Here is an 8,007-nt window from a genome sequence, read left to right as displayed (position 1 = left end):
GACCATGTCCATCACACAAAACCAGCAAACCACTAATTCTTTTTTATTATTTTTAATTAATTGCAGTTTATTAACTTTGTATCCCAGCTGTAGTCCCCTCCCTCATCCCCTCCCAATTCTGCCCTCCCTCCCTCATCTCCTCCTATGCCCCTCCCCAAATTCACTGATAGGGGAGGTCCTTCTCCTCTTCCATCTGACCCTAGCCTATCAGGTCTCATCAGGAGTGGCTGCATTGTCTTCCTCTGTGGCCTGATAAGGCTGCTCCCCACCCCCCTATGCCCCCCCCCCGTCTTAGGGGAGGTGATCAAAGAGCCAGCCATTGAGTTCATGTCAGAGACAGTCCCTTTTCCCATTATTAGGGAACCCACTTGGACACTGAGCTGCCATGGGTTACATCTGTGCAGGGGTTCTAGGTTATCTCCATGAATGGTCTTTGGTCTCAGAAATGACCCCTTTGCCCAGATATTTTGGTTTTGTTGCTCAACTTGTGGATTTCCTGTCCCCTCGCAATTCTAGTTAGGATTAGTGGTAATTTTACCCACCAGAATATTAAAAACAAAAAGTAACAAATGAAAACCCTGTGATATGAAAATCTCAGTAAAAATGGAAATGTCATGAGATGAACTTCAACAAGATCTTGTGATAAACTCCTCAAGGAAGTAGGAGGGACTAGAGCATGGCTCTAAAGGGCACATGTGTCACACCGAGGGCAATAGTACAGGAATAGTGTTAGCAGGAACACCTTAAGAAGAGAAGACACATGAGATTAAATCTCTCCAGTCTTATTTAACACAGGGCCAGGAGAGTAAGCTAGATGAGGCTGAATGAGACAAAGGATAAAAGGAGATACAGGTGGGTCAGAAAAGCACCAAATTCCTTTCTAATGACGATGTGATGACACTCAAAACTCCGAGACACCGAAGGAAAATCTTCGACTTAATAAGTGCTTTAAGTATAACTGAAAAATATAACACACACACACACTAGTTTCCCTATAGACCAATAATAACAATTTGAGAAGTAAATTAGAAATTTAACTCTTTCAGTTTCCTTCAAAAGAAAGTAAGTAATGATGACTTCACTTCTGTGAGGAAAATTTTAAGGTACCCAGAAAAAAAAATAAAAATAAAAATAAGAGTACACATGGAAATGAACTGCCACACACGCTAACTAACAAATGACATGGTGAAATGGTTATATTACTAACAGCAATCAATAGAATCAATGCAATCTACACCAGCAAAATAGATATGAAACAGTCACATGGACACGAGGAAATCACACACATGGAAATTAACCCCAAGAGAGACTATTCCTGGGGCTATTACAGGACCTGACCACATGACATAATACAGAAGGACAAGGTCAAAGACAGAATGGTCCTGCACATGAAGAAACATGTAGAAAATGGAACAGAACAGAGAACCTAGAAATAAACACACAGCAGAGAGGCAATGAGAGCCAAATATATCAAAGACAAATCCCCCCAAAAGACACCCTTCGAACATTCTGTACTAGAAAAATGATTGTGCAGAAGAGTGACACAAGATCCATATCTCTCATCGTACACAGAAAACAATACAAAGTAGACCAAGGAACTTCCTGGAAAAGTTGAAGTGCTAGAGGAAAATATGATTAAATGCTTAATAATTCAAAATATACAGCACTGTCTGAAGGAGGTTCCAGGAGCACAGAAGTTGCCCAGGAAAGAACGATACAGGAAATTCATGGAGTACAAAGCTGCAAAGGTCTGAGAAGCACACAAAGAGTGAACAGCAGCGAAGAGAGTGAAATAAATACTAAGGGTTTCTCCACGCTGGGGGTTAAGAGCCGCTTAATGTAAACACAAGCAGTCCAAACTACCGGATACAAAATTGACGTATTTCAAAAATGGGACACAGAGTTCATTCACAAAACAAGCACCCACCCAAAGCCAAAGCATATACATACCAACTTTTTAATTCTTGAAACACTTTTTATATTTTATGTAGTGATGTGTGGGCCTGCATGTCTAAATGCGGGTCACGTGAGTGCCTGGTGCTAACAGAGGACGACAAGAGAGAATCTGATCCCCAGACACAGAGTAACAGACAGTTGTGAGCCATCAGGCACAGCCTGGGAAGCAAGCCGTGCCCTCGGAAAGAACAACAATGCTCTTAATGGCTGAGCCAGCTCTACAACTAGCTAAAAAAAATGTTTTTACATGCTTGAGACCCTTAGTCACAAGATTACAAATTCAAAACCAACTCTTAGTACTTCTCACCCTGGTCAGAATGGCTAAAATTAAGAAAACCAACGGGGAAGCCAGGTATAGTGAGAAAAAAAAATTTTTTTTCCAGACAGGGTTTTTCTATGTAGCCCTGGCTGTCCTGGAACTTGCTCTGTAGACTGCAGACCAAGCTGGTCTCAAACTCACAAAGATCCACCTGCCTTTGCCTCCTAAGTGCTTAGAAATATTTTTAATTCCTCCTCTCCAGAGGCAGAGGCAGGAGCAGGTGAATCTGTGACTCCATTCCAGCCTGGTCTACATAGCCAGTTGCAGGACAACTAGAACTACGCAATGAGGTCCGGTTTCAAAAAAAACAAGAAAAAAGAAAATGGAGTGCAACAAACGCAGGTGAGGGTATGGGAAAGGAGGATCCTTAGTCACCCCTGCTGAGGAGATCAACTGGTCCGAAACAGTAACTCCACTCTGGAGGTTTTTAAAAACCAAAACTTTAAATCACAAGTTTGCCCAGCATAGGAAAACTGAGTCCTTGCTCACAGCTCCTAAATTCTCCCACGGACAGCTTGCACACAGAGGCAACTGCTGTGCTAGTACCCAGAGTTAAGAAATAGAAACAGCTGGTTGTGGTGGCATACGCCTTTAATCCCAGCACTCAGGGAGGCAGAGGCGTTGACTACATTAGTTCAGGAAGTTTGTCCTTGGTGGAGTTAAGTATGCAGCTGGAGAGGATACTTAAAAAACTGCCCACTGGTCCCAGTTCAGTCTCCGCTTCCTGCTTAAAGACTGAGTTCTCGAGAGCTTCCACCTGGTCCTGTTGCCACATCTCCTGTCACTTTCTGTGATTTCCTGCCATGATAGACAGTTTCCCCCTGGAACTCTAACCCTAAATAAACCCTTTTTCCCATAAAGTGAGTGACTTTGGCATCCTCTCAGGTTATCAATAAAATAGTAATCAATAATTTATGAAAAACTCAGACAATATTTTATGCCTTCCTAATCAATCCTAAAGAAACACTCTACAATTGGTTTTACCTAATTACATGTGTCTCATGATACAGAAGTCAATAAAACCATCACTAACATTATCAACGAAGTTAAGGAGTTTAACAAAGGCACAAAGGTACAGCCCAAAGAACACAGAGAGAAAGATCTCAAACACCAGAGGTGTGCTCAAGAACACACATAAATAAAGCTAAATGAAATGTCAAAGACAGTTCATAATTTGAAAACCAAATTTAATATAGATGTAAAAATAATGATAAAATATAAGCTGGAAGGAAAATTAATAGAAAATCTCAAAATCCAACTACAAACTCAAGAGAAAACTTTAGAAATAGAATTTAATGATTAGAGGTCAAAATATCAATAATTGAATTAAAGTAGAAGAGTTAGGCTAACATGCAAAAAATAGTTTAAAAATGGAAAATATAGTAACTAATGAGAAAAATAAAATTAAAAAAAATGGAAAATATAGGAGCACACAAGAAATGCCTGGCAACAAGATAGGTCAAATATTTGAATTATAGGCATAGATGAGGGAGAAGCATATCTGCCTGATAGTATATACCATATCTTCTACAAGATCATGAATGAAGCCATTATCAAATTAAGGAGTAGTTATCATTGCAGATAAAAGGGGCAGATAAAACACCAAACATACAAGAGTATAAGGTAATTCAGCATGCCCTCTTTAATAAATATAACAAATGGAGAGTTTCTAGTACTCCAAAATAAAAACATACGTCACATGCAAAAGAAATCCCATCAGAAAAAAAAGCTGTTTCTTATGTGGAAATTATGTAAGGAATATGATTATAGAAAAATGTATGTAATCTCCTAAAGGAACCTGATGGATGGCCAGCCTAGACTAGTGTGCTCAGCAAAACTATCTACCATAACTGAAGGACAAAGAAAAACATCCCATGAACTAAGCAAGTTAAAAATCTCATATCAAACAGGAAAGTCCAAAACTAAATCAAAATACAGAAAACAATATTTCAAACTGTAAAAAGGAATAAGTTGCAACCAAGGGAATATAGAGAGAAAAAAATCAAGTGATAATAATTTGAACACAAAGTGCTGGGGACTAGCCTCAGCCCAGTGTGGGTCATGAGACTGGGAGGAATGGAACAGAGTGAGAAAAAAATCACTTCACACACGAGGCAGGTACAAGCTACTGATAACTCATTTCAAGAGACTGTTCTGGGGAGGCTGGTTCTCTGGTGTCTGCTCATTTTTTTCTCCTTCTTCCCCTTAAAGCAGAGAGTCAATCCCAGTCTTTTATTGTTCAATCATTTCCTTATACATTTTTCTACATGATCAAAAACCTTTTTGTCTTTCCCCAGAATATTGGCTTTTTCCCAAAACCCACAGATGAGAATAAGCAGAATATAGCCAGCTGTCTGCTACATACACGGTACAGCGATTGGACCCAAGAACTCACAGAACAGAATACAGCAAGCTGTACGCTACATACGTGGTACAATGATTACATTGCAAGCAAACAAACATATTTAATCATTACTCAGTGCTTTTCTCAGACAAACTTCTACATCATAGGTCATCTGGGCAGTCCTTTCTGACTGCAGCAGTCTGGGGGCTGAGTGCGGAAACTCAAACAATTCCTGAGATTGTTTGATATCCATGAGCTGACTAAAATTTTTCAGGGAACAATTAGCACAAAAGGCCTCTATGAATTCAATTTCTTGTTCAGATAATTCAGGGTTCACTTTACAGGAGGAGGAATGCTTCCTCCAGAGTGGTTGTTTTCTGAGCCATTTTCTTCTCCCCCAGTCCCCCTAGAAATCTTACCAGTTGCATTGACTAGGGTTGAATTATAGGAAAAAGATGGAGTCACAGTAAGAAACAAAGCAGGTAAACATATAGGAGAAAGCAACGCCATTTGTGGACTGGTAATCCAGAGATGTTTTCTCCAGGGTGATGGTGCCGAAATTGTGTCAAGCAGCTGCTTCCGCGACCATATCATCCCTGATAATTATTCATCATTTCATGGATGATATTTTGTTGGCTGATTCTGATGAAGATATTTTAAAGAAAATGCTTTTTTAAAAACACAAAAAATTCTAAACAAAACAAAACAAAAAAAGAACTAACTGGATTCTTCCATGTACTGTAAAGAAAGCAACAATTCCAGAGGCACCAATATTCTATACTGATGAAAACAAGATGGAAATGGCAGGTTATAAATCAGACAAAATAAACAAGGTGATCAAAAGCCCACATTATTCAGTTCAAAAATCAGAATTGTATGCAATCCTTATGGTATTATTAGATTTTCTTGAACCTCTTAATATAATTATTGACTCTCAATATGCAGAGAGAGTTATTTTATATATAAAAACTGCTAAATTTGTTACTGGCAACTCAAAATTAACTTTGTCATTTATGCAATTGTAACAGGCCATCAGAAATAGAAACTATCCATTATATATTACTCATATTTGGTTTCATACAGGTTTGCCAGGTCCATTGGCATGAGGAAATGAGAAAATTAACTAATTACTAATAGGAAATGTGTTAGAAGCCCCAAAATTTCATAGAAAACACCATGTTAACAGTAAAGGTTTAAAGAAAAAATTTTTATCACTTGACAACAAGCCAAAGAAAGAGTTTTTAAAAATGTCCTATGTATAACCAAACTCCATCACCTGCTAGAAATAATCTTAGGGGTGCCAAAAGAAATGAAATCTGGCAAATTGATGTGTTTCATTTTGCAGAATTTGGAAGACAAAATATGTACACCATACCATAGATAGATATTCCAGGTTCCAATGGTCAACTGCTTTAAGTTCTGAAAAGGCTGATTGTGTAATTACACATTTGTTGGAAATAATGGTTATTATGGAGATACCTGCATGAAGTAAGACTAATAATGCTCCTGGTATGATAAAGCAATTTGTTGCATATTATAATATAAAGCACATTAATACATAACGTTGTTATACCATTACACACAACAGGACAAGCTATTGTAGGAAGAGCTAATTGTAGTTTAAAAGAGATGCTTATTAAACAAAAAGGGAGAGTAAGGACCCCAGAGACAGGCTAATAATGCTTTGTTAACTCTAAATTTTCTTAATGCTGGTAAAAAAAAAAAAAGAAACAACAGCAGCTGAGAGACACTGGGTTATAAAAAAGAAAAAACTGTAAAACTAAATCAACCCATTTACTATAAGATGTTAACACATAGAAGAATAGGTTTTCATAGAAGAATGAAAACCTGCAACAGTTTTGAGATGGGGACATGGTTATGCTTACGTGTCTATAGGGAAAAGAAATATGGTTACCAAAAAAACTCATAATGATTAGATTTGACCAAAAAAGATTTCCTACTAGCTGAAACTTAAATGTCTTTGCATGGTAAATTAATCTTATTGGCCATCTAATCCTCATGATGTAAAAATGTACCTATAATATCACCTTTAGAAGTGTGTTTATTTTCAGAGCAGATAACAATAAAGATAAAGCAGGCAGCCCAGTGATTCTGCGTCACAGATTGCCTCAGTTACTGTTCCCATAAGAATCTACATACAGGAAAAATTCAAAGGGGCTAGCCCAAATGATTGATCCCACAGAGACTAGACAAAAAACTCATAGAGACTGGACAAAAAACACAGACACCACACAAAAAACTCAGAGACTGGACAAAAAAAGATACTTCTGGCTTTTCCAGCACTTGGCCAATATCCTAATTTTTTAAGGGTAACCAAAAAGATGTCTTTACCCCCGGACAGCAAAAAATAATTTTAAGAACATCACCATTCCCAGGAGGTGGGGTGTGTGTTTTTGATCATCTGGTGGGTTATAGATTAGACATGATAAGAAGAAAAAACAAAAAAACAAAAAAAAAAAAAAAATAAGGTCAAGGTTAAAACCAGGAATCTTTTTCTTCCCTCTATCCTTCTTTTTCTCTATTTATCTCTCCTCTAAAGGAGAAAAAATAAAAAGGGGGGATGTAGGATTATAGGATAAAAGGTAGATTATTGAATCTACTAGTGTCAAATATTATGTATTATTGTGTACTGATAGAAATTTAAACTTGTTGTTTTCAACTTTCACTTAATATATTAGACATATTCAACTTACCTGAAAATGTGATGGGAAGTTCCAGTTTTATGAAGCTAAATATTGCAAACTGTTCAGGATGATTGGAGATATAAATTAGTAGTTAGTTACCTATAAATAATCTTACTTGTAGTCTTATCAGGTATTACTTTAATTAATTACAGAAATAAGATTTAGTCTCTTGTATATGTTTTCAAGGTTAAATAGATAGTACATAGCTAGAAACAAGTAACATTGCTCAATAAATAGATAGATACAGACAGACATAGGCCGTCTTCAAACACTTCAGAGATCCACAGAATATGGCATTTAAAAGATACTTTAATAATGAAAGACTTTTCTGACAGAGAGACACATCTGCTCTTGGCAGCACCTTTAATCTACTTCAAAGAAGATGATGGGCATCAAAGAAAAAAAATGTGGCAAGATAGCCACTGGAGAAAAAACAAAACAAAACAAAACTGTTCTTCAACTGCTGATAGCAGGCTGTGTGAGCAAGCTGTGAACAAATAGGACACTAGAAAATTGACTGTCCAACTTTGCAGAGACTAAGTGGTCAATCCTTCAAAATTCCTGCATCACAGAAAAGCCTGTCAGATATTCTGGGCCAGTAGGCTGAAGATCGGATTCGCCAGTGACACTGACAAACCTCTGGTGACTGTCTAGGCAGTCACCGTCTTTGTCACAGAGCTGTT

This window comes from Psammomys obesus, unplaced genomic scaffold (assembly GCF_907164565.1).
Source record: "Psammomys obesus unplaced genomic scaffold, mPsaObe1.curated_primary_1811, whole genome shotgun sequence".
Classification (NCBI taxonomy): Eukaryota; Metazoa; Chordata; class Mammalia; order Rodentia; family Muridae; genus Psammomys; species Psammomys obesus.
The sequence above is the reverse complement of the archived record's forward strand: the minus strand, read 5'-3'. Positions refer to the sequence as shown.